The sequence below is a fragment of the Staurois parvus genome, unplaced genomic scaffold (genome assembly GCF_062004578.1).
Source record: "Staurois parvus isolate SC_StPar_1 unplaced genomic scaffold, SC_StPar_1.0 ptg000230l, whole genome shotgun sequence".
NCBI lineage: Eukaryota > Metazoa > Chordata > Amphibia > Anura > Ranidae > Staurois > Staurois parvus.
Window position 1 is genome coordinate 7496839 of NW_028318026.1, and position 24246 is coordinate 7521084.

At 38.2% G+C, this 24246-nt stretch overlaps 1 protein-coding gene across 4 annotated transcripts in view; it reads right to left on the reverse strand.

The window, feature by feature from the left end:
- The window catches only part of RALYL (RALY RNA binding protein like), a 256489-nt gene that overhangs the window by 231877 nt on the left and 366 nt on the right, over positions 1–24246 (reverse strand). The window lies entirely within an intron of this gene.

Consider the following 24246-nt stretch of genomic DNA (forward strand, 5'->3'; position numbering starts at 1 on the left):
GTTCGCTGGAGTGATGAACCATGCTTCACTGTCTGGCAATCTGATGGACATATCTGGGTTTGGTGGTTGCCAAGAGAATGGTACTTGCCTGACTGCATTGTGCCAAGTGTAAAGTTTGGTGGAGGGGGGGATTATGGTGTGGGATTGTTTTTCAGGGGTTGGGCTTGGCCCCTTAGTTCCAGTGAAGGGAACTCTTAAGGCATCAGCATACCAAGACATTTTGGACAATTTCATGCTCCCAACTTTGAGGGAACAGTTTGGGGATGTTTTTTTCCTGTTCCAACATGACTGCGCACCATCGCACAAAGCAAGATCCATAAAGACATGGATGAGCAAGTGTGGGTGGAGGAACTTGACTGGCCTGCACAGAGTCCTGACCTCAACCCGATAGAACACCTTTAGGATAAATTAGAGAGGAGACTGCAAGCCAGGTCTTCTTGTCCTACATCAGTGACTGACCTCACAAATGTGCTTCTGGAAGAAAGGCCAACAGGACTATAGACACACTCCTATACCTTGTGGACAGTCTTCCCAAAAGAATTGAAGCTGTCATAGCTGAAAAGGGTGGACCAACTCAATATTGAACCCTACAGACTAAGACTGGGGTGCAATTAAAGTTCATGTGTGTGTAAGCATCCCAATACTTTTGGAAATATAGTGTGTGTGTATATATATATATATATATATATATATATATATTTATTTATTTATTTATTTATTTTTTCAGCTTACCATTCTGTAGATGTGTGTGATAGCTGCATTAGTTTTCAGGCTAAGAACATTTTAGCAAGTAAAAAAAAACACTTCCTGTGGATTGCGACAATCTTAGCTTTCTTCTGTACACTACTAATTTCACCATCATTCCACACATGATGAAGATGCACAAAGGCACACATGTTTAAAGTCTAATCTGGGTGGCAACCATGGTTCCCTTCATAGGTAAAATGGAAGAGTGAGTGTATCCTCTCAAGAACAGGAAGTACGCAGGATTACCAGGGGGAAAAAAGCTGGAAAAAAAGAAAAATAATATAGGTACCTCATTAAGGAATTTAAGCTGCAATATATTATTTATTTCTTTTGAGTTTAGAATTTTAATCTCCTGAAATACAACTGACAGCTATCTGCTATCTAACTGCTATTTACTATCTGAGTTGTTTAAGAACTGGCATGACATAGCAAAAACGTAGGCAATAACAATATATATTAAAATATGAGAGGGTGTGAGGTGCTGGAACACAAATAATCTGCTAAGTGGAGGACATAGCCCGTAGAAGACCCTTGAGCAGAAACAAATAATTTGAGAACTTCTTACTTGAATACTCGTGGTTGTCTCACACATATAAACACTAAGTGTAGCAACTGGACAACTTCTAGAGGAGCCTGCTGGGTTCCAGAGCTCTCTGTCAATTGGCACCTTCCCACCTATCTGCTTCAGGCATATATCCCTCCTATTTTCAAATACAAGCCAGACTTTTGTTATCTGTCACTATGGGCCAGCTCTGTGACATCCGCTGACAGAGTGCTTTAGCCAGGTGTCAGCTGAAAACGAATCACAAAACTAACTGCACTCTTGTGATCCATAGAAGTAGAGCCAAAATAGCTTTGGCTATACTTTTACTTTAAATGGACTTTAAGAAAAAGGCAAACAAATTAAAGCCAACATGTTAACAGCAATAATAGAGCTGATCTTGTGACACTGAAACAATTAAACATCTCAATTCTACATAGCATGGAGCTTTGCTGTCCCTTCGACATCATCATGTACTCTCAGTGGAGTTTTGCCAGTTCAACCATATTCTGGCCCAGGGGCTAATTGACAACTCATGGGGCCCCCAGGCAATAGGGGATCATGGGGCCCCTGTGTCTTTGCCCACACTCAAAGCACACCCAAACAAAGCCTATAAAAAGGTACCAGGGGCATTTCATGGGGCCTCCTACTGACCCCAGGCCCTCGGGTAGTGCCCGAGTGCTCGAATGGTCAGTCCGCCCCTGTTCTGGCCCCTTTACTATTTGGATACCTGTGCAGACTGGCCTAGAACCCTTCTAAAATTATACTTAGGTAAAAGTGTAATGTATTTATGTTATTTGTGTAGCAACTTCAAGCGTTTGCCCAGAGTTGTTAGGCATAGAGGGGTCCTTCCTCAGTCCTAAAAAGAATTAGTACACCCTATAAACATAGGCTATAGCAAACTCTGTATTTTTTTGGCTTCCCACTAAAGTAATCACTTCAGATATTCTTCCCAGCAGTTACTAATCCCAAATCAGAAACACCAATTAGTTCTCACCATGATTTGCTCAAACTCAACCCTGCTCTTAACAAATTCTATGCTGAATTATACAAGCAGGCATACATTTTGGTGCAGCCAATCACTTTGGCTCTCTAATTTCTGTCCCATTTAGACATCGATATTTGGAACAGATCCACCAAACGGTATATGGCTGGAGGTTTGTCTTTGAAGATGAAAGCGCCTATTGACGTTTAAAGTAATTAATGTTGTACCTTGGTTATAATGATGGCCAACTGATGGAGATAAAAGAAACATCAGTGTAGAGAAATGAATAAATGCAAGTGTTTAGTAAAATAAATAAATAAACATGTTACTGCCTAGCCAGCCATGATCAATAATCCTTTCATCTTATCTCTTTTATGACCAGACTGACTTTCACATGTTTATTTTTCACTAGATATTTGGAATTTTAGCATTGCACTTTTAAGCTAATGCAAAAGAAACAGAAGATGTATATGACACAGGATGTCCACATTTATAAAGGCTATATATATAGTGCTATGGAAGACACGCTATTAGGCAGGATTAGGAAACAGGTAGCAGTGCTGGGGCAGTAGGTTCAGTTCCTATAAAGGACATGTCTGTAAGATGATTTTTCATATATACACTCACCGGCCACTTTATTAGGTACACCTCTTCACTTGCTTGGTAACACAAATTGCTAATCAGCCAATCACATGGCAGCAACTCAATGAATTTAGGCATGTAGACATGGTGAAGACGACTTGCTGAAGTTCAAACCGAGCATCAGAATGAGGAAGAAAGGGGATTTAAGTGACTTTGAATGTGGCATGGTTGTTGGTGCCAGACGGGCTGGTCTGAGTATTTCAAAAACTGCTGATCTACTGATCTACAACCATCTCTAGGGTTTACAGAGAATAGTCTGAAAAAGAGAAGATATCCAGTGTGGGGCAGCTGTGTGGAAGAAAATGCTTTGATAATGTCAGTGGTCAAAAGAGAATGGGAAGACTGGTTTGAGATAATAGAAAGGCAACAGTAACTCAAATAACCACTTGTTACACCCAGGGTATGCAGAATACCATCTCTGAACACACATGTTGAACCTTGAAGTAGATGGACTACAGCAGCAGAAGACCACACCGGTTGCCATTCCTGTCAGCTAAGAACAGGAAATGAAGGCTACAATTTGCACAGGCTCACCAAAAGTGGACGATAGAAGACTGAAAAAATGTTGCCTGGTCTGATGATGGTCTGATTTCAGCTGCAACATTCAGATGATAGTATGGTCAGAATTTTCCATAAACAACATGAAAGCATGGCTCTATCTTTCCTTGTATCAATGGTTCATAGATGTGCAGCCAACAAATCTGCAGCAACTGTGTGGTGCTATCATGTCAATATGGACTAAAATCTCTGAGGAATGTTTCCTTGTTGAATCTATGCAGCGAAGAAATAAGGCAATTCTGAAGGCTAAAGGGGGTCCAACCCAGTATTAGCAAGGTGTACCTAATAAAGTGGCCGGTGAGTGTATATCCATAGAAAATATTTTAGTGGATCTGAAAACATCTGACAACAATGACCTGGACAGATCACAGATTATTATGAATATAAGTACTGGATACAAAATAAAGTAGCTCCAAGGAGCAGGGCCCTCCTAACCCTCTTGTATTGAACTGTATTGTTGCTGTATTGTCTCCCTTTATATTGTAAAGTGCTGACAAACTGTTGACACTATATAAAGCCTGTATAATAATAATGTACAATACATTGTAGGATACATACGAGGTGGTGTAAAAAAGACACTAGTTTTGTAACATGCCAATAGACGGCAGCACAAGGCTGCATGCACAGTCACAGAGAGCACATACCTTCATAAGTCAGTGTGCCAAAAGACATTGGGAGCTGTGCAGCTGGTGCTATTCTGCCCATGTGCGTTACTACATCTGCTATTTCATCATTGACAACAAGCTAGAACAAAGAGCAAATGTGAATTCCTGCATGTAAATTGGTAAATCTGCTACAGAGACAATTGACATGATTTGGCAAGTTCATGGCGATGTTGCAATGAGTCATTTGAAGTGTTTGAGTGGCATGCATGCTTCAAGAGCAGCAGAACATCACTGGAAGACAATGAGAGATCAGGACGACCGTCAACAAGCTCAATCCCTGAAAATGCCCTCTTCTCAAAGATGAAGATCCAGCTCAAGGGTCTCCATTTTGACAACAATGCAGAAATCCAGTGATTTGCCCAGTTTCAGGCAGAATTTCACATTTGGTCTTTGTTCTAACATGCTGTCCATGATGAAATAGTAGACGTGGTAATGTACGTGGTCAGAATAGCACCAGTGCACAGCTCCCGGTATACACAGAATGATGTCTTTTGGCACACTGACTTATGAAGGCTGGTGCTCCCTGTGACTGTGCTTGTATTCTTGTGCTGCCATCTGTTGGTGAACCTTTTTGATACCATCTCTCTTTTCAAGAGAGAATAAATTCAGTTTCTCTAATCTTTCCTCATAGCTGAGCTCCTAAATGCATCTTATCAGTTTGGTTGCCCTGCTCTGCACTTTCTCCAGTTCCCTGATATCCTTTTTGTGAACTGCTGCCCAAAACTAAACTATATATTTCAGATGAGGTCTTACTAATGATTTAATGTATTAATAAACACAGAGCTGTTTTTTGCCTAAGAGACAGTTTTAAGAGTTGTCAAGTTAGCTAACAAATTGGTCACCAGAAACAACTGCCCTCTGAATGGACTTTTGATTTCTACCTTTCTACTTTTCATATACTTTATAAAAAATAAGTCACACTAACATCCAGCTCTATATCACAAAACAATGTCAGCCACATAAAATGAGAAGACAGTGACCTAATACAGTATCTCCACACAGACCATATTCTCTCTCTGAAATAATTCCTCATTCCAGCTAGGCTTCACTTCACCAACTTTCTTTGCAGTTTGGGATATATCAGGGATAATCAGAATACATTCTGGACGCTAAGTGAATGATATACTTTCAGACTCTGCAATCAGAATTTTGCTTTCATATTTCAAAGATATTTTGCTACTTACAAGTTAAACACTTCAGTGATTGATAACTTAAAGTGGTTGTAAAGACTCAAGGTTTTTTACCTTCATGCATTCTATGCATGAAGGTAAAAAACCTTATCTGTGCAACATATCCCCTAGCCCACCCATTACTCACCTAAGCTTTTTCTTGATTTAGTCTCGGCAATTCCGGGACTCTCTCTCCTCACTGGCTGAGCCAATGAGAGGACAGAGGGAATGGACACACGGAGCAGCAGGTGACCCCATAGCAAGCAGCTTGTTGTGGGGGCACCCGACAGGAGGGAGGGGCCAGAAGTGCCATCAGAGGACCCCAAAAGAGGAGGATTTGGACTACTCTGTGCAAAACCACTGCAGAGAGCAGGTAAGTATGATGTGTTTGTTATTTTTTTTTAAATAAGCCTTTAATATCACTTTAAGGGAATAACTTCCCCAAAAAAACCTTATATACTTTAATCTCTGGGCCTAATTTCCTCTCAGTATTCAATTTTCATTACCAAAACTTCTCCACATCCCCATACTTGAAATGAAGTGGACAACTCACTTTAACACCACCCTTTATGAAGATGACTGGGATCAAATTTGCAATTTACTAAATTCACTTCAATAAACATAGCTGCATTTGATAAGAATTACAAAGGTATCTCAAGATGGTACTTAGACTCCTGGGCCCATACCTGGTGGTCCTGCCTGTTCAGGTCTTTTGAATCAATTAATTAATGATTCTTATGAACCGCATCGAATGTCCAATTCAAACTCACCCTGCCTTAGCACACTTGAATAAGCACCCCCCAGACATCACAACTACAAAATTTAAACTTTTACTCCAGGTGTTTACAGTGGAAAGCAAACCATAGCTGGAGACAAAATTGAAGCAACACCAACAGACAAATTCCATTATATACCCAGATTTGGCAACCTTGGATTGATAAATATCTACTAAGAGGCTTTGGCACCCCCCTCCTCAAGCAATAACCATTACATTAATCCAGACCACGTGACTTATCCCTGATTAAACTGAAACAGGCCCTTAATTCACTCAGGACCCCTGGGAACCCTCTTCTCAGCCCAGTTACTGAACCACCACCTTCCTTGCCCTTACATTGTTTATTTTAATTGTAAAAACTGCCAATATTTACAAATGATCCTGTACATTTTAACAATTCTTATTTGTACTTACATCTTTCATGCCATGTCATTCCCTATCAATGTGGTTGTATGTATTACTGAATATTCTCTACTGAAAATTCAATAAAAGCTTTGAACAGAAGAGAAGATAGTGAAAAGTTTTGAAAAAAACCCTTCAACACTTGTAATACCTGACCAGGTGTTTCATCCACAGCAACAGCACTAATAGTAGGGAAACCATAATGGTCTATCTTTATTTTTTTATAACATAGTTATGTGAAACAGAAAGGATTTTAATGATTAAAACCAATACTAGTAATCCTTTTTCGATGTTTGTGATGCAGCTCATAGAGTTTTCAAGTTTCAGAATGTGCCTGGGTGACATTCAATGGTTACAGAATAAATACCTGACATTGATCAATGAGCACAATATTTCCTCTGAGCTCAAGATAAAATGTCACTTTCATTCAGAACCAAAAGGCCTTAAACTTCAAGACGTATCATTGACAGTCCTTGGCTGCAGTTTAAAAAATTGATGAAAATCATCCAGTAGAGCAGAAAGCATTCATAAAATACCATGTTCCTGACAGTCTTCTTTACATGACAATACAAAACACCATAAAATGCATTCCCATCCTGTGTACTGTCTCAAATAAATGCAGGGTAACATGTAGGAAGCTTTCAGCATCTCATGACATTTGTCTATTCATTCTGCTATGTATATAAATACTGGGGACTATCATAAATGTATAGATTTGTGTGCAAAGGAAAAAATCTGTTGTGGTTTCTGGAAAGGAAAAATTAGAGGTGTCACTCACAACAACCAATCAAATTGCATCTGTCATTCCTCTATTGTAAGGTAGAAATAGCAGTTAGCACCTGATTATTGCCTAACTGCAGCACTTTATTATTTTTTATAATTAACTAGACCAATCAGAGCCTTATGTATGAAAACTGAAAGAAAATAAAATGTTTGTGTTGCCCATAGTAACTAGATTCTAACTGTAATTATAAATCATATTAACGGTAGATTTAGATGTGTCTAAATTTGTCTTTTCTCTGAAGCCCGATGCTCATTTGGATCATTCACCAGAGGCTACTGACAGGTGGTGAGGAAGCGATGTGCTGCCTCCTCATCACCTGTTTTAACCCAATGTTTGCTGGAAAATGCACCGCTACCACGTACGTTGCACGAGGTTGAAGTGCGTTTCCCATTCACGTGCCAGTTGATACATGTCTCATGAACTTTGCTGCGGATGTGAAATGAAGCATTGTGGTTGCCGCATGTAAACATGCCCATCTGCTGTCTATTGCAGCTTAAAGGGGGTGGTTGGCAGGTGGCAAAAAAACTGACCAAACATTCATTTTTGCCGCCCCTCCAACTGTATGTCTAAATGAACGCCCCACATTTTCTGCTTTTTTTTATCATTTTTAAAATAGCAGCACTAATCTTAAAGATAGCTTGAGAAGACTTCACCTTTTGGAATTACTTGGCTTTCAAGCATTTATCATTATCATTTTAGTCAATTGTTCAGAATTGGACAGCTGCTACCTTCTGCCCTATTCATAACACCTATGGTAACCCTAACTCTTGCTCTACACTTTATCCAAACCCAAAACAAGTGTATTGGAAAAATTTCCACTCCTAAGAGTACTGCAACACTCAGATTACTGAGGTTTATACTGCTCAGGAGACAACAGATTGACAATTTAGACACAATAATGCAAATAGCTGCATTTTTAAACAATGTTTATTTACAATATTGTGAGTAAAGGTTGCCATAGATGGGTAGCCCCTTTGGCAATACCCATCTTGACAAAAGTAAATTTTACCAATCAACTTTTGTCAAAAGAACTGGATGGAACATTTTTGGCCAGATGCAGTCACTGTTCTGGCATTCTAACAGTTCGGTATGTAATCTGTCAAGATACAATACTCAGCAGGGGAGATTCTTCCATCAATGCTATATAGCACATATGGAGGAATCTGTTAGATGTATCTTGTTCATTCAGTGAACTGAACAAGAGAAATCTCTGCAAGCATAGCTAGCTTTAGAACAGTAGTTTTACTCTTACAGCCTTCCAATTGGCAGCAAAAAGTAAGCATACAGCATATAATGTTAGGCTTGCCTGAGAGAACTAAAGCATCAGTGATGATAATATTGGAGAATCCTTTCCAACCAAAAGTAGATGTTTATTCCACATTCACATCCAAAAGGGAAGATCTGGGTATTAGATAATATACAGGTGTACAGAAAAGATAGTGACCAAATCTTTTGGACACAGAGAAAAGAAGAACAGAGAGAGAGGGAGAAAGAGAAATAAATATGAGGAACAGGGATTGAGATGAGGAACGGAGTAGAGATTCTCAACCCTGAGCTAAATTAACTAGTTAGATTTTTCAGGGAAAGCCACAGGTTGGGAGGTTTATTTGAACACTATCCTGTAGTTATAAGGGGTGTTGGATGTGCTTTCTAGCTCGTCTCAGTTTAAATGTGTTGTTGCCCAATATCCCAAATTAAGGCTCTGTGTTACCACCATTGGTTCTATGCTGATGGAGGCTTAAGATATATATATATATATATATATATATATATATATATATATATATAAAATATATGGATGGAAATTTCTTGGATCTATTAAAGCGGAGCTCCAGTCAGGTTTTTTTTCCCCCTAAAGAATACCCCTGCGATATTCATAGCTTATCCACTTTACTACGGCATATGTTGTAAATGTGTTTTTTTTTGTTATATAGTTATGCAATTTACTCACTGTAACCTCTTTAACAAAAACACTCCCATCTTCAGTGTGGGCATATGAAACTCGCTCGTAGCTTCCTCCGGGATATGGTGCTGCTGGCTACCCAGCATGCACCTCCCGATCTCACACATGAGCAGTGCATACAAACCACGTCGCACTCATTGCAAATACCACAATGCTAAAAGCAGAGGATGCCATTTGACTCCTGAGACTTATATCCCAGGAGCCAACGGGAGGTCGAATATGACGTACCTTGCTGCAGCAAGGTACAGCAGAAATGGAGATGTTTGTTGACCCTAAAAGGTAATATGCTTTGCAAAAAAAAAGCACAATAACAACATTACAATCAGCAACGCCAGGGGCCAAACTTCATAAATAGGGTGGAATACTCAAGAGGGGACAGACTGTATAGGATCTTCTTACATGAGGTACCTTCATCTGTTTTGAAACACCTTAGCATGGTGAGTTTAGGGCAAATCTGAGCTGAACTAGCTAAACCTCAGTTTTCACTACACAACAGACAATCCTGGATGTATATTGATATTACTATCTTTTCTCTACAGTAGCCAAGAGAAATTGAATCCAGGGCTAATCATGTGCTTAAATATAGAGCCAGCTTCCTAGCTTGGGAGTCTGACCTGCCTTTCCTTCCTTATTACAGTGAGGGGTAATAGTATATGGTAGGGGTTGTGAGAGGATGGGGCCAGACTCTTGGGCCAGGAAGTTGAGCCAATATTTGCATCCCAGAGAGTCAAGAGATTCTGAGCACCAGAGAGGAAAAGTGACCTTGGCATATGCAGGAATCTGCCATACATTACCAGCAGTAGATCTCTCATCAAACTTCCTTTAATTTGGGGGGGTTTGAGTAAACTCATTTTCAAATAACTGTTACAGTATATGATTTCTGAAGCAGACGGATCCTGAAGCAGATTTTGCTAGACTGTGAAGTAGGATCATAACCAGAAAGGACAGTTCTGGTAATTATTTCTAAACCATAGATTTGGGTCAATTTAATTTCAATTTAATTTTTTGTAATAATTTATATTAAATAAACATTTGATATAGGGTGCATCCATGACACTGGCATCATAAAGCATTATGTTTTTTGTCTAAAAAAAGGTCTGCAGAAGCTTCTTACATTCTGACTGTCTCATTAAAACTCCATCTAGTCATCTGAACAGAGCACACAAGAAGAGACAAAGTACTCCTCCCAAGTATTTAATCATAAAAACAATCAAAACCTCAGCTATAGAACTCTGTAAATAACTGACGTTTTCAGTAAAGCATTTATGTACAGTATAGCCCAAAAAATGTGAAAATGAGCCTAAAAATCCAGCTGCTGGCCGGAAATGTAAATGTGATATATTCAAATACAATAATTCTAGCTGGCTAAAAAGAATACAATTTACTTGTACCCCTTAAAGATCATAAAGAAAGAGAATATAAACAAAATATATACTTTCACTTTAAATACAAGCTGAAAAATAGATTCCTGTATAGCACACGTTACACAGAAAAATAACAAAAGATATGAGGCAGTTCATAATTGCTAATTAAATGTAAAAACATCAACATCACTTATAAGCAGTCTAAACATTAGTGAAAAGGTTATAGTCCCCAAAGACAATTCTGTATTAATTGAATTTCTTTGTCGTGTGTATAGTTACACAAATGATGCTGATTTAGACCAGCTGCTGTCATGGTGACTCCATAGCTATGCATTACTAGCCCTAGCAACCAGCACACTGTATTCCTACTCTCTACATTGGTTGCAAGGGGTATAGCATAGCAGTTGAGCTGTTTTGCATTTAAAGGCTAGAAGAAATGAACATAAACCACTTTCAATAAAAAACTGTAAAAATATGTTAAAAGATTTAAAGGATATCTAAACCCAAGAACAAAAATATAATACAGTATATATTGCAGCTTGCCAGTCCTTGGATGTGCTCCATTAGTTTTCTTTTTTTAAAGATAAATTCCAGGCATGGTATATTTACACATAATTCCATTGGTCCAGCTTTGACCAATATAGCTATGTATATGCCAAATCTGGCCGATGGCCTTGGAAGCTGGAAATCACTGAAGAAGACACTGCTACTTTAGTGATCTCAATTTTCTTACGGTTCCGTGCTGAACAAGAGTGGAAGCAAGTGGAGATCACTTCAGTGATCCCTGAAGTGTCTATTTCAGTGATTTCAGCTTCCAGAGGCATCAGCAAGGTATTGTATATACATGGTTATATTGGTCCAAAATGGACCAATGTAAGTATATAAAAACAGACCACGCCTGGAATTTTTCTTCAAGTAAGTATAAAACTATATTGGTTGATCTTACTGGTTGATTCCTGTGTTCTTGTACCTTTCACTGCACAGAATGTAAAAATAATTTACTGTATATCTCAAACAATGTTTTCAGCTTTCCCAGTTATCTTCTGTGAACTACAAGACAACTCCCCTCCATGTAATGGAGCAAAAGAAAGATAGTAGTGTTTGTATTCCACACTAAAAGAGCAACCAAGGGTGACAATGTCTCCTCTGCAGAAACACTGCAAGGAGTGAGCATTATCACTCTAGGATGGAGGAGTGCCGCTGGTACAATTATCAGGTGAACAAAGAGGATAATAGCCTAAATAAGGGCAGCACAGTGGCTAAGTGGATAGCACTTCCACTTTGTAGCACTAGGGTCATCGGTTCAAATTCCAACCACGGCACTACTTGCCTGAAGTTTGCATGTTCTCCCTGTCTCTGTGTGGGTTTCCTCCCACACTCCAAAGACATGCTGGTAGGTTAATCGCTCATGTCTAAATTGGCCCTAGTATGTGTATGTATGAATGTGAGTTAGGGACCATAGATTGTAAGCTACTTGAGGGCAGGGACTGATGTGAATATACAATATATATGTAAACCACTGTGTAAATTTACGCTGCTATGTAAGTACTTGGCATACAGAAACCTAATGTAGACACCACCTCTGAGAAGGTGCTATATTTAACATCTATGCTTTTCTGCTTAGATATTATGTATGTGATTCAGTGAAACCAAACCATCTATTGGTTGCAATTCTTGAAAAACAAAGTTGCATTTAAAAAGTCAGTAAAGGGTTTAATTATAAAAATCTTTCTCTTTAGGAACTAACTGTTTAACATTATAACTGGCAATGGTTTTATTAGACCCAAGGCCAGCATTCAGGCACATCACACACCATGCCTAATTACATAAGTGAAAATTTACTAACTAAAACGTTCATCCTTGAAGAGCAAACACCTAGTTCTGATGCCTAAGTTTGCTAAAGTGTATGGTAAGGCACAATTGAAAAAAACATATTCAGTACATCTCTGAAACATATGTATGTTTACCCTTTTTTTTACCAATTTTTAACTCTTTAAATATGCTGCCAGGACAACAAATAACTCTTAATGTGCCAAAAATATAGTATGCTCCTGTGTGGTGTCAGACCTGCCTACTTCATTTCTGGTGGATTATAAAAAAAAGGCACAGAGTACAGGAAGTTATCAGCTCAAAGATTTCTGGCAAAACCAACAGGTATTTTTTTTCACTTATCGACCAGATATAACATAACACTTGCAATGGTATATTTAGCAGACCAAAAGGGAGCAAACAGAGGGAAGTTAATTGTTAGGGTTTACATGACACTGTTAACACTGGAACAAAACCCATCAATTTAAGTATTTCCCAAAACACTTGAATTCAAGACAAGCCCTGAATGATACCTTTCACAGCTGCTTTTGCTATCAACCAGATTCTCAAGCCATTAAATGCTTGATGTCATAACTAAACACACGTTCAACACCATGGCAACTGCAGATCAAACAGAGACTAAGATGGCAGCTCTCTTGACTTAGTTCAACTTTAAGAGTTATATGGTCATCTACCAACCCTACTGTTATATTAGTGATCAAGCACCATATGTTGTGCCTATTTTCAGTCCTCCTTAAAAAATCACTATGACCATTCTATAGAAAGTCTATAGGTCATAACAGATTTTTCTGGCCAGTATTTCTCTTCTTACAGGTGCTTGCAGAGCACAGGAAAATAAGCACTTATGCATTATGAACATATTTGTCCACATAAATGTCAGTCAGCCACAAAACTGTCTGGTCTTTAGATCATTTTCTAACATTTAACTACTATGTGATGTTCATATTCAGCTTTAGGGTTTAATTACAGTTGCAAGTGTATTAAAGAAGTAAAGAAAGCAGATTTAGCACGTGCACAAGATGAAGCTCACAGACACTGAGATCTTACATAAATTGCAATGCAGCTTTTGCATGGCTGACTTCTAACTAATTCTGTCTGACTTCATCCAACAAGCATCTTTGATTCTGTTATCATCCACTCATTACCGCCATCAGTATTCATCTATGCAACAGCAATCAATGATTTCAATCACCAGGGAAGAACAGAAAGATAAAGGTGCAAGTGAGTGTGACAACAGTCCAATATTTACAGAAATGGCACTTTGCCTAGTGTTAGCAATATCAGCCGCAATAAGCAACTTCAAGCAAATACAGACATGAATGTACTTTTGGTTAAGTAATAAAGTAGAGCAAAAACAATGCTGAGGTTCAAAGTGTTGTAATGGTAGTTTTTATGCATTGCCAAGTTCATGTAGCATTGCAAGAGATATTGTGATGGGACACAACCAGAGCCCCTACCTACACACACACACACACACTTCTTAGGTACCTATATGTCCATATCCATCTTGCATATTAAATTAATCATTGGGTCATGGAGGGCTTGTAGAACAGTGTTTCTCAACCATTTTTCAGTCACGGCTCTCTTTGAAATTCTACACCCCATCTTGGAGCACCCCATCCTAAAAAGGTAGAAAACTAAACTAATAGTTTTACATAATGCAGCAACATCCACACATGTAGGACAACCAACAGTAACAGTGATTTACAAAGCAAATACACTGTTGCACACTGGTACTGACAAATATTCCAGCACTTCTTTTGGCCTTCAATTTTTCTCTCTTACTCAGCTAATGTGACCCCAGTGCTGATGGAGAGGGCAAGGTTGGGGGAACAAGGAGCACTTAATGTGATCCTTATCAGCCAATGACATAATTGGTTCATCGGTTGTTAGGACACCAGTTTAATGCCACACAATGGGAAACTGTACCTTTGGGTAACAAAATGACAAGCTTGATCCACTTGTGGACATTATTTAGGCATTTTGCCAAGGCACCCCTGAACAACCCAGAAGGTACCCCAGGGTGACACGGCACCCTGGTTGAAAAGGGCTGTTGTAAAGTATGGCAAGGCATTATGGAGGCTAGCAATACCAACCCCTACATAATTCTAGATCTGCATGAATGTAGCTTGTATCCCACAAGCCCCTGAGTAGGATTCACACTGAAGTCAAAGAAGCCAAGTGAAATAACCCTATTACAATTGTAACCAAGTTGTTATACTTCCTTTTAGCTTAAAAGAAAGCACAAACAATCGTATCTTTCTTGTGTAAACTACTGGTCTCATCAATCCACCATGTAATGGAGATGAATAATTAAGTGAAATTTGAAGCCTCCAAGGATACAATGGAGAAATTTGTGTATACATCAAGGGAAAGGAAGTGTGTTATGTTTTCAGTAATATAAGGTAAAATAAAATCTATGGGCTGGTAAGCTCCACTATAAATGTTTGTTTTTTGGGTTTAGATATGCTTTAAGGCAGGCAGCCATATTTGGAAGACCAAGGCACACAGACTTTTTTTTACATTACTTCACTACACTGACATTGCCATCAACCTGTCATCAGGTTGTTCTTTTTCCCCAGGGATGTTTATATCACCTGCAGTCTTTAGTGAGTATGTGAATTCTGGTTATCTATAGAAGACACCAGTGATCTGAAATGCATTCTTTTTTATAGAAAGCATATCACAGGAACATATTATCAGCATATAACATTTGATTTTCAGAGACAGTAGACTTCAGGATCATATTGGAACTATATATTATGTGGCATGCCATGTCATAACATAGGAGATAGTATGCCTACAGTAGATGGCCTGTTTACATCGTTTAGAGGGTAATTAAAAGGAAGACAATACAGACAAAAAGTTAAACCCTGGGAATGGCTTAGCACAGTGGTTCTCAGCTGGGTATGTGTGAACTCCTAGGGGTACCCTGGTATAGCCTAGGGGTACCCGGGTATAGGGCTGAATTCAAGATGGTAGAACACTGATTCACTCTCTCATCAGTTACTCTGCAAATGTATTCCAAAGTTCCAAGTTTTTCCCAAGACAAGCTGGGGAGTGGGAATTAACAAACTAGAAGAACAGTTTTAAGGGAGTTCCTCTCAAGAACCTGGGACAATGAATATATTTGGTGTGTGTGTGTTGAAGTTAGTGATTTGGAGTATGATTTATCATTAACAATATACATTTTCAGTACATTTATTTGTGTAGAATTTCTCAGATACAAAAAGATACATAAATAAGCACATTTACACTGAACGATTAGGATTATTTAACATACAGTATGTGCCTACCTAACTGATTCTCAATAGGGTTACCTCCGTTCAAATGGTTGAGAAACTGGTTTTCCAAACACAGTTGCTTCTACAGCATCAAAAATAACCAGTGTTTGCTGGAATCTCCTGTTTGGTTCTTACATTAATTGATTTAAAGTAACACAAAGATGGTACCTTACTCCCTAAAAATTAGCAAGATTTTTTACTAATGCCTCTTCCCAATGTTGATGTAACTGTGGGTCTATAGGTTCTCTTATACATATACTCTGTAACTTGTTCCGCTCCTATTAAACATTTTATTAGAGTTCTCACCCTCTCCCATCTCACCTACAGTTGAGATGGAATTACTTCACCTCAACATTGATGAGATTGCTATAATAATTTTACTGCACACATTAATAGAAGCGACATTTAACATTTTGAGGAGATGGAATACTGATCTTTCAATGAAACTATTGATGATCTTAATCGATATTGCACTTTTGAGATAATATTTGCATTAGGAAATTTTGCTAAACCTAGATTTTGTTTGAAATGGAACTTATGGCTTACACATCCAAGCTGTAATGTATGAGCGGTTTATACCGATTGATCGTTAGGCCTCTTGATACATGCTAACCCGGAGTCCATTGATATATGATACATGGTACTGTGACATTCTATCTCCCTTGATTTGATTGTACCAAGTTCTAGGATTTACTGTCTTCCCTTTTCCCTTTCCTTGCTTTTTGTGTAATTATAGTACTCAGACAGCTCCACGATAATGTCTCACCTGCATTGCACTAGATTGCTTCTTATTTGTCTTCTGACATGTTATACATTCCTTTTTTTATTTAATGACATATGCTGTCTGACACTTTTTGCTCTGTATTTGTATTCTTTTATTTAAATGTTAATGCAATACAATTAATAGAACAATTGAACTATAAAATGTAGATCTACTGTACATGGCTGTTATGAGGCCACTACTTATAACTATTCTATGAGAAAGCGCATGCTGTGAATTGAATGAAAAAAATCAAACATAGCTGATGTTTTGTCCCAGCATACAGTCATGGCCGAAATTGTTGGCACCCTTGATATTTCTCCAGGAAATCATGTATTTCTCACGAAACGTATTGCATTAACACATGTTTTGCTATACACATGTTTATTCCCTTTGTGTGTATTGGGACAAAACAAAAAAAGGGAGGAAAGAAAGCAAATTCGACATAATGTCACACAAACCTCCAAAAATGGGCTGGACAAAAGTATTGGCACCCTTTCACAACTGCGGATAAATAAGAATGTTACAAGCATGTGATGCTCCTGTAAACTCACCTGGGGCAAGTAACAGGTGTGGGCAATATAGAAATCACACCTGAAAGCAGATAAAAAGGAGAGACGTTCACTTAACCTTTGCATTGTGTGTCTGTCTGTGCCACACTAAGCATGGACAACAGAAAGAGGAGACGAGAACTGTCTGAGGACCTGAGAACCAAAATTGTGGCAAAATATCAACAATCTCAAGGTTACAAGTCCATCTCCAGAGAACTAGATTTGCCTTTGTCCACAGTGCGCAACATTATCAAGAAGTTTGCAACCCATGGCACTGTAGCTAATCTCCCTGGTCGTGGACGGATGAGGAAAATTGATGAAAGATTGCAACGCAGAATAGTCCGGATGGTGGATAAGCAGCCCCAAACATGTTCCAAAGACATTCAAGCTGTCCTGCAGGCTCAGGGAGCATCAGTGTCAGCGCGAACTATCCGTCGACATTTAAATGAAATGAAACGCTATGGCAGGAGACCCAGGAGGACCCCACTGCTGACACAGAGACATAAAAAAGCAAGACTACAGTTTGCCAAAATGTACTTGAGTAAGCCAAAAGCCTTCTGGGAAAACGTCTTGTGGACAGATGAGACCAAGATAGAGCTTTTCGGTAAAGCACATCATTCTACTGTTTACCGAAAACGGAATGAGGCCTACAAAGAACAAAACACAGTACCTACGGTAAAATATGGTGGAGGTTCAATGATGTTTTGGGGTTGTTTTGCTGCCTCTGGCACTGGGTGCCTTGACTGTGTGCAAGGCATCATGAAATCTGAGGATTACCAAAGGATTTTGGGTCGCACTGTAGGGCCCAGTGTCAGAAAGCTGGGTTTGCGTCCAAGATCCTGGGTCTTCCAGCAGGACAATGACCCCAAACATACGTCAAAAAGCACTCAGAAATGGATGGCAAAGAAGCGCTGGAGAGTTCTGAAGTGGCCAGCAATGAGCCCAGATCTAAATCCCATTGAACACCTGTGGAGAGATCTTAAAATTGCTGTTGGGAAAAGGTGTCCTTCCAATAAGAGAGACCTGGAGCTGTTTGCAAAGGAAGAGTGGTCCAAAATTCCGGGTGAGAGGTGTCAGAAGCTTATTGATGGTTATAGGAAGCGACTGATTTCAGTTATGTTTTCCAAAGGGTGTGCAACCAAATATTAAGTTAAGGGTGCCAATACTTTTGTCCAGCCCATTTTTGGGGTTTTGTGTGACATTATGTCATATTTGCTTTTCTGCCTCTGTTTTATATTTGTTCCAATACATACAAAGGGAATAAACATGTGTATAGCAAAACATGTGTTAATGCAATACCTTTTTTGTGTGAAATACTTGATTTTCAGGAAAAATATCAAGGGTGCCAACAATTTCGGCCATGACTGTATATCATATTGTTCTATTGAAATGGCAACACAAAAACTGGAACCTACTAGCCTGTTTCCGAACTATTGGCACCACCTGTTTCTAGTGGAATAAAAACTAGCACAGGTCTGCACCTATCTAACAAAATGAATGCTGCAGCTTCCATATAGAAAACTGTGACCTGTTGTATGAAATGTGAGCTGTCAATAGGCAGCTCACATCCCTCTTCTCTGCCAGTGCAGTGATTACACTACACAAGCAGTGCCTGCAGGGTTAATACCACAAGCACTCAGATGAGAAGGAGGTGGAGATGGCAAAGAGATGGAAGCTTGCAGCACCAGATCTCCATTTCCAGTACTGTGGACTGTATCCGTCACAGTCACAGAACAGAGAACTGATTGTTTGCTTGCACCCTTATGGTAATAAGGAGGAGCATCTGCTCTATTTTTGTTTAGAAGAACAATGCAAGCACAGCTCTGTTAATTTACCCATTGTGTTTTAGCTAGGTTTATTTATTTTTTATTCAGATCTATGTATTTTTACATAATACATTGTTCTGGGATACTGCCCTTTGTGCTTTAGAAAAGGACATCTGCTAATTTAACTAACTGCCCAAAGTCCACTCATTTCAGTCCTAAAGACATATAACCTTCATATAACATACCAGTGTGTATATGCATCTAAATACCTAGTCTCAAAATATCTGCCAGTGCTTGGCCAGCTTTTCTGCCTTTACTGCATCAAGTTTTACTGTATTCTTTTTTAAGTTTATTTATAGAAACTATTCTCTTTGTATGCTACTGATAATTTGACATAAAGACAGATATTTTCAATGGCACAGTATAACCCAATAAATAATAGATGCCTTGAGGAACAGCATTAAAATAGCATTAGGAATTGTGATGGTGCTAGCACAGTACTATTTTCACGTACAAACAAAAGCAGTAATTGATGTATGTATACAACAGCTTAAGTTGTGGTACTCTTGTTTATCAGCAAAATAGATTATTTCTTTAATTTTCATTTTTAGATATACTAGAAAAGTGAGAATTGTAATCTGCCTGGGTGCTCTTTAATTAGAACATCAATATTATAAATAATTGTCAGAATATAGCATTGCAGGAATAAAGCATTTCAAAGTGGGTGGAATTTAGCTTGACAACACAGATTAAAAGTAAATAATAAACTGTAAGGAAAATGGTATCTCTCTCTCAGTGTGAATAACGATTCTGGTCAGAATTTTAGAAAAATATTGCTCCAACGTAAGGTTAAGGTATTTCCATTTTTAAAAGGCCAACTATATTAACACACCAATTTGTTTTGTAGTAATATATTGAATAAAACATCATTAAAGCTGAACTCCAGGCAGATATAAAAGACCAAAAAATGATGCATCTCTGTATTCTATAATCCATCATCATATATTTTTTCTTTATTTTTCTTTTTTTATGCAAGCAATATAAACACCTGAATATGACTTGATATCAACCTCTCACAGTCCCCATACAGTAGGGGAGACTGTGGCAGGAAGAAAGAGCACTAGAAGCCAATCCGTTGTGCTGCAGTGCAAGAAGCATGCTAGTAGAAGAAGAGAGTAGAAGGGTGAGGTCAATCTGCTGCTTCTCTTTTTACTGTTCATCCATAGAGTGGGGGTGAGAAGGAAACCTGCAAATGTAAGGACTGTGTCAACAGGCTTTTTTTGCATCAGAATATTTATGCATTGCTGTGCAAGTCTATAGGGATGCAAAAGCCTTTGAATGAGAAAAATCAGATCTCTTCCCCTGCCATGCAAATTATTTGGCAGATAAACCAGTTCTCATATATTTATTTTATATTTGTACTTAGCAGTTTGTCTAAATATACCAAATCCATGTTACAAAGCATAATTGCCCCCCTCTTCCCCAACACCTCAGCAGAATGTTGATAAAACGCATTAATTGTCCAATTAGGGGGCAGATAACTTTACCTTATGGTTGAAGAGATAATATTATCCATTTGCCGACTGCCCAACAGCAGCTTTACTGCTACAGGGAGGTGGCTCTGTACAGAATCACGTATATATATATACATTTCTGGGTAGGGGGTATGAGCTCACCTACACACGCTGTCATTTACTCCTGTACGTGTAAATCACCACGTCCAGGCCAGCGACCCGATGATCAGTGGAGCAACTGGCAGGAGAGAGATCTAGACTGTAAGTTCCAAGGAGCAGGGCCCTCCTAACCCTTTTGTATTCAACTGTATTGTCTCCCTTTATATTGTAAAGCACTGAGTAAACTATTGGTGCTATATAAATTCTGTATAATAATAATAAAAATAATAATAATAATCTGTGAATGTAAGCAACACAGATCTCTCTCCTGTCAGTGGGGATGTGCCGGTTTCTATCACCCTGCAAAGCAGGGAGATAAAAACCAGCAAATCCCCAAGTAAAACACTACACAGTACATACATAATAACACTCCCTGACACACAGTTAACCCTTTGGTCGCTCCATATGTTAACCCCTTCCTGCCCAGTGTCATTAGTACAGTGACAGTGCTTTTGATTGGCACTAATGACTGTATTAGTGTCACTGGAGATGCCAGTGGCAGTTAGTAATTTCTCACCCAGTGTCAGATTGCCCGCTGTACTATCACATTCCTGCTATAAGTCACTAATCGCCACCATTACAAGTATGAATACAAAAAAAAATTCCAGTACCTATACCATTGTTTGTAGAGGCTATAATTTTCACGCAAACCAATTAATATACACTTATTGGGATTTTTTACCAAAGACTTGTAGCGCATTAAATTTTGGCCTAAATTTATTAAGAAATTGTATTTTTTTTATTGGATAAATTTCACAGAAAAAAAATTGGGTTTTTTCACAATTTTCAGCCTTTTTTTGTTTATAGCAGAAAATATAAAAAAACCCAGTGGTGATCAAATACCACCAAAAGAAATCTCTATTTGTGTGAAAAAAAATTATCTAAATTAAATTTTTGTACAGTGTTGCATGACCCCGCAATTGTCAGCTGAAGTAGCACAGCACCGTGCAGCAAAAACTGGCATGACCATGAATGGGGCAAGGCAAGTGGCTATTTGTTTATTTATTATAATAAACATTTACCTGAATTGCCATCACCTCATTGCTTTAACTCTGGTGCTTACAATGTGCTTTGATCGGCTTGTACTATCACACATCAAGGCCAGCATCCACGCTCAACTGGATAAGCATCATTTTGCCTACAGAGTGAACAGATCGACTGATGATGCTATCAATATTGCATTATATACGGCCTTGACCCATCTTAAGCACCCAAACACTTATGTTAGGATGGTAGTTATTGATTTTATTTCTGCCTTCAACACAGTAATCCCCACAAAATGGTGTACAAGCTTAACAACCTGGGCCTCTCGCTCTGTTTATGGATTATGGATTTCTTAACTAACGGACCACAACCCATGAGAATGGGGAATCAACTCCTCTCCACTCTCATTCTGAACTCCGGGTTGTGTGCTCAGTCCAATATGATTACATCATTATTATGTCTCTAATACTGTAGTGGAGTTCGCAGATGATATCAATCTAATCACACTTTTATTTTACACTGTTATAATGACAATTATAGGACAGTCTATTGAGAGGAAGTTCAATGTCTGGTTGAGTGGTGCACAGACAAACTGATACTAAAACTAATAAGATAATTGTGAACTATAGAAGATCCAGGAAGATCATCCATTCCCCACTGTAAATAAATGGACATTTGAATGACATCAAATTCCTGGAACTTTATATAACAGAGAAATTGCCATGGTCACTCAATACCTCCAATATGGTGAAGAAGGCACAGCAGAGGATGTTCTTTCTTAGATTTAAAAATATCAGGCTGCCTTCAAAGCTCCGAGAGCTACCATGTACTATCTCATTGTATTAAAGGATGTATTCTAATCTAATTTTATGACATTTTTGTCAATTTAGAAGAAAAAATAGAAATATTTAAACTGCACTTTAAGTTCTCTGTGACTGATACATTTTATTGTGGATTTTGTCTGATGATTACTTACACAAGTACTTTACGAAGATGTTTCATGCCTGTGATTTTTTTTAATTGAAAGCATTCTGGTGCTGTCAAACAAGAGGACCTTTTCTCAAAAACTGATATATGTAGTCTACTGAGTGTGACAGTACCAAAGCACTTCTCTTTGACTTTCACACTAAGATGATGCCTTGATCGTCAACACGGCATGAAGTTTGTAGACTACAATTTTCAATATAAAAAGAAAAACAGAACTGGAGGGAAAAAAAAATAATCTTATATGCTTTGTACAATGCAGACCAAAGTAAGTCTATGGCCTTATTTATCATTGACCAAGATTTAGAGATTTACAGGGCAAGAGAAGCAGCACAACAAATACAAAAGAAACAACTCATTACTGTCTTTAAAATAAATATTTATTTATTGTTACTAGCACATCTGAACACTTCCATCAAACCCAACAAAAAATGCCAAATGTACATTTGGTCTAAACCAGGGGTGGGCAACTGTGGCCCTCCAGCTGTTGTAGAACTACAAGTACCATGAGGCATTGCAAAACCGACAGTTACAAGCATGACTCCCAAAGGCAGAGGCATGATGGGACTTGAAGTTCACCAACAGCTGGAGGGCCACAGTTGCCCACCCCTGGTCTAAACAAATTAAACTTCCACTTTCTACAAAAGCTCTTCCAGTTGCATTTATTTCCATGTGCTGCTAGTGCACCCCAGGAGCCCAGACTCTTGGGCCACTTTATTATGCAAATTTTAATCAGGTCTTGTGTTTAATGGCTCAATTACCCCCACCCCTCTTTTATACCACACTATATGTCCAAAAGGCCACCCATAACAGTGGTGGACCAACAATAAAACAGGGGATGAGGACCTGATATTTTCTGATGCTCCCCTTTCCTAAGTAAAAATGTCCTTACTAAAATGTAGGCAGACAGGAGTTAATTTAAAAACTAGAGAATGCAAAATCTAATGCAGCTGATGCAGAAAGGAAAGATGTGACTAAGCATTTGCCACAAATAAAAGTTAAAGGGGCTCAAAATATGTATGCCAACTGGATATATTATAACTTTTTTCCAGGAAAGGTTAAAAACCCAGTTGTGGGTGCTTTCCCCCTACCAACCAAACCGCGTGGGTAGCACAGTAAAGCCTGGCTATATTCATGAGCAACTTTTAATTAGCACCACACCAATTATTCTACCTTGAGTACATTTGGAATGCGCTGATCTGCATTTATGTCTATAAAAATCTTTTGAAGTTTTATCAGCACATAAGATAAATACAGAGACAGACCTATAGATAGTTATATACATATGCATGTACACAAATACATAGATAGGCTTTATTAAATCACTACATTACATAGCACAACAAACATAGCATAGGATAGAATATCATATAATCAATATCAATACAATATAATTATATATATATATATATATATATATATATATATATATATATATATTATAGTGTATATTATACATGTAAAGATGGGTCTTAGTATATATATATATTATATTGTTCATCAACAATGCAGTTATGTTTTTGTTACTCAACAAAGAGTTACTTAAACATGCTGTATGAATAATAAAACAATACACTTAATGCATAATATTCTTGCTGACATACAGTGCTATGTTGAAGGATAACTGCAAAAGCAATCATAATCGTATGATAACACTAGTTCTTTGCATAGCTAGTTAAAGTACATATATCTTCTAATCCGTCTCAGTGCAAACAGTGCATGCACACATTTAAAACTTAAAATTTGTTTTTTGGGTTTTTTTTGGGGTGGCTCTATAACACTGATAATTTAAGAGAGTTTCCATAGTAACAAAGGAACT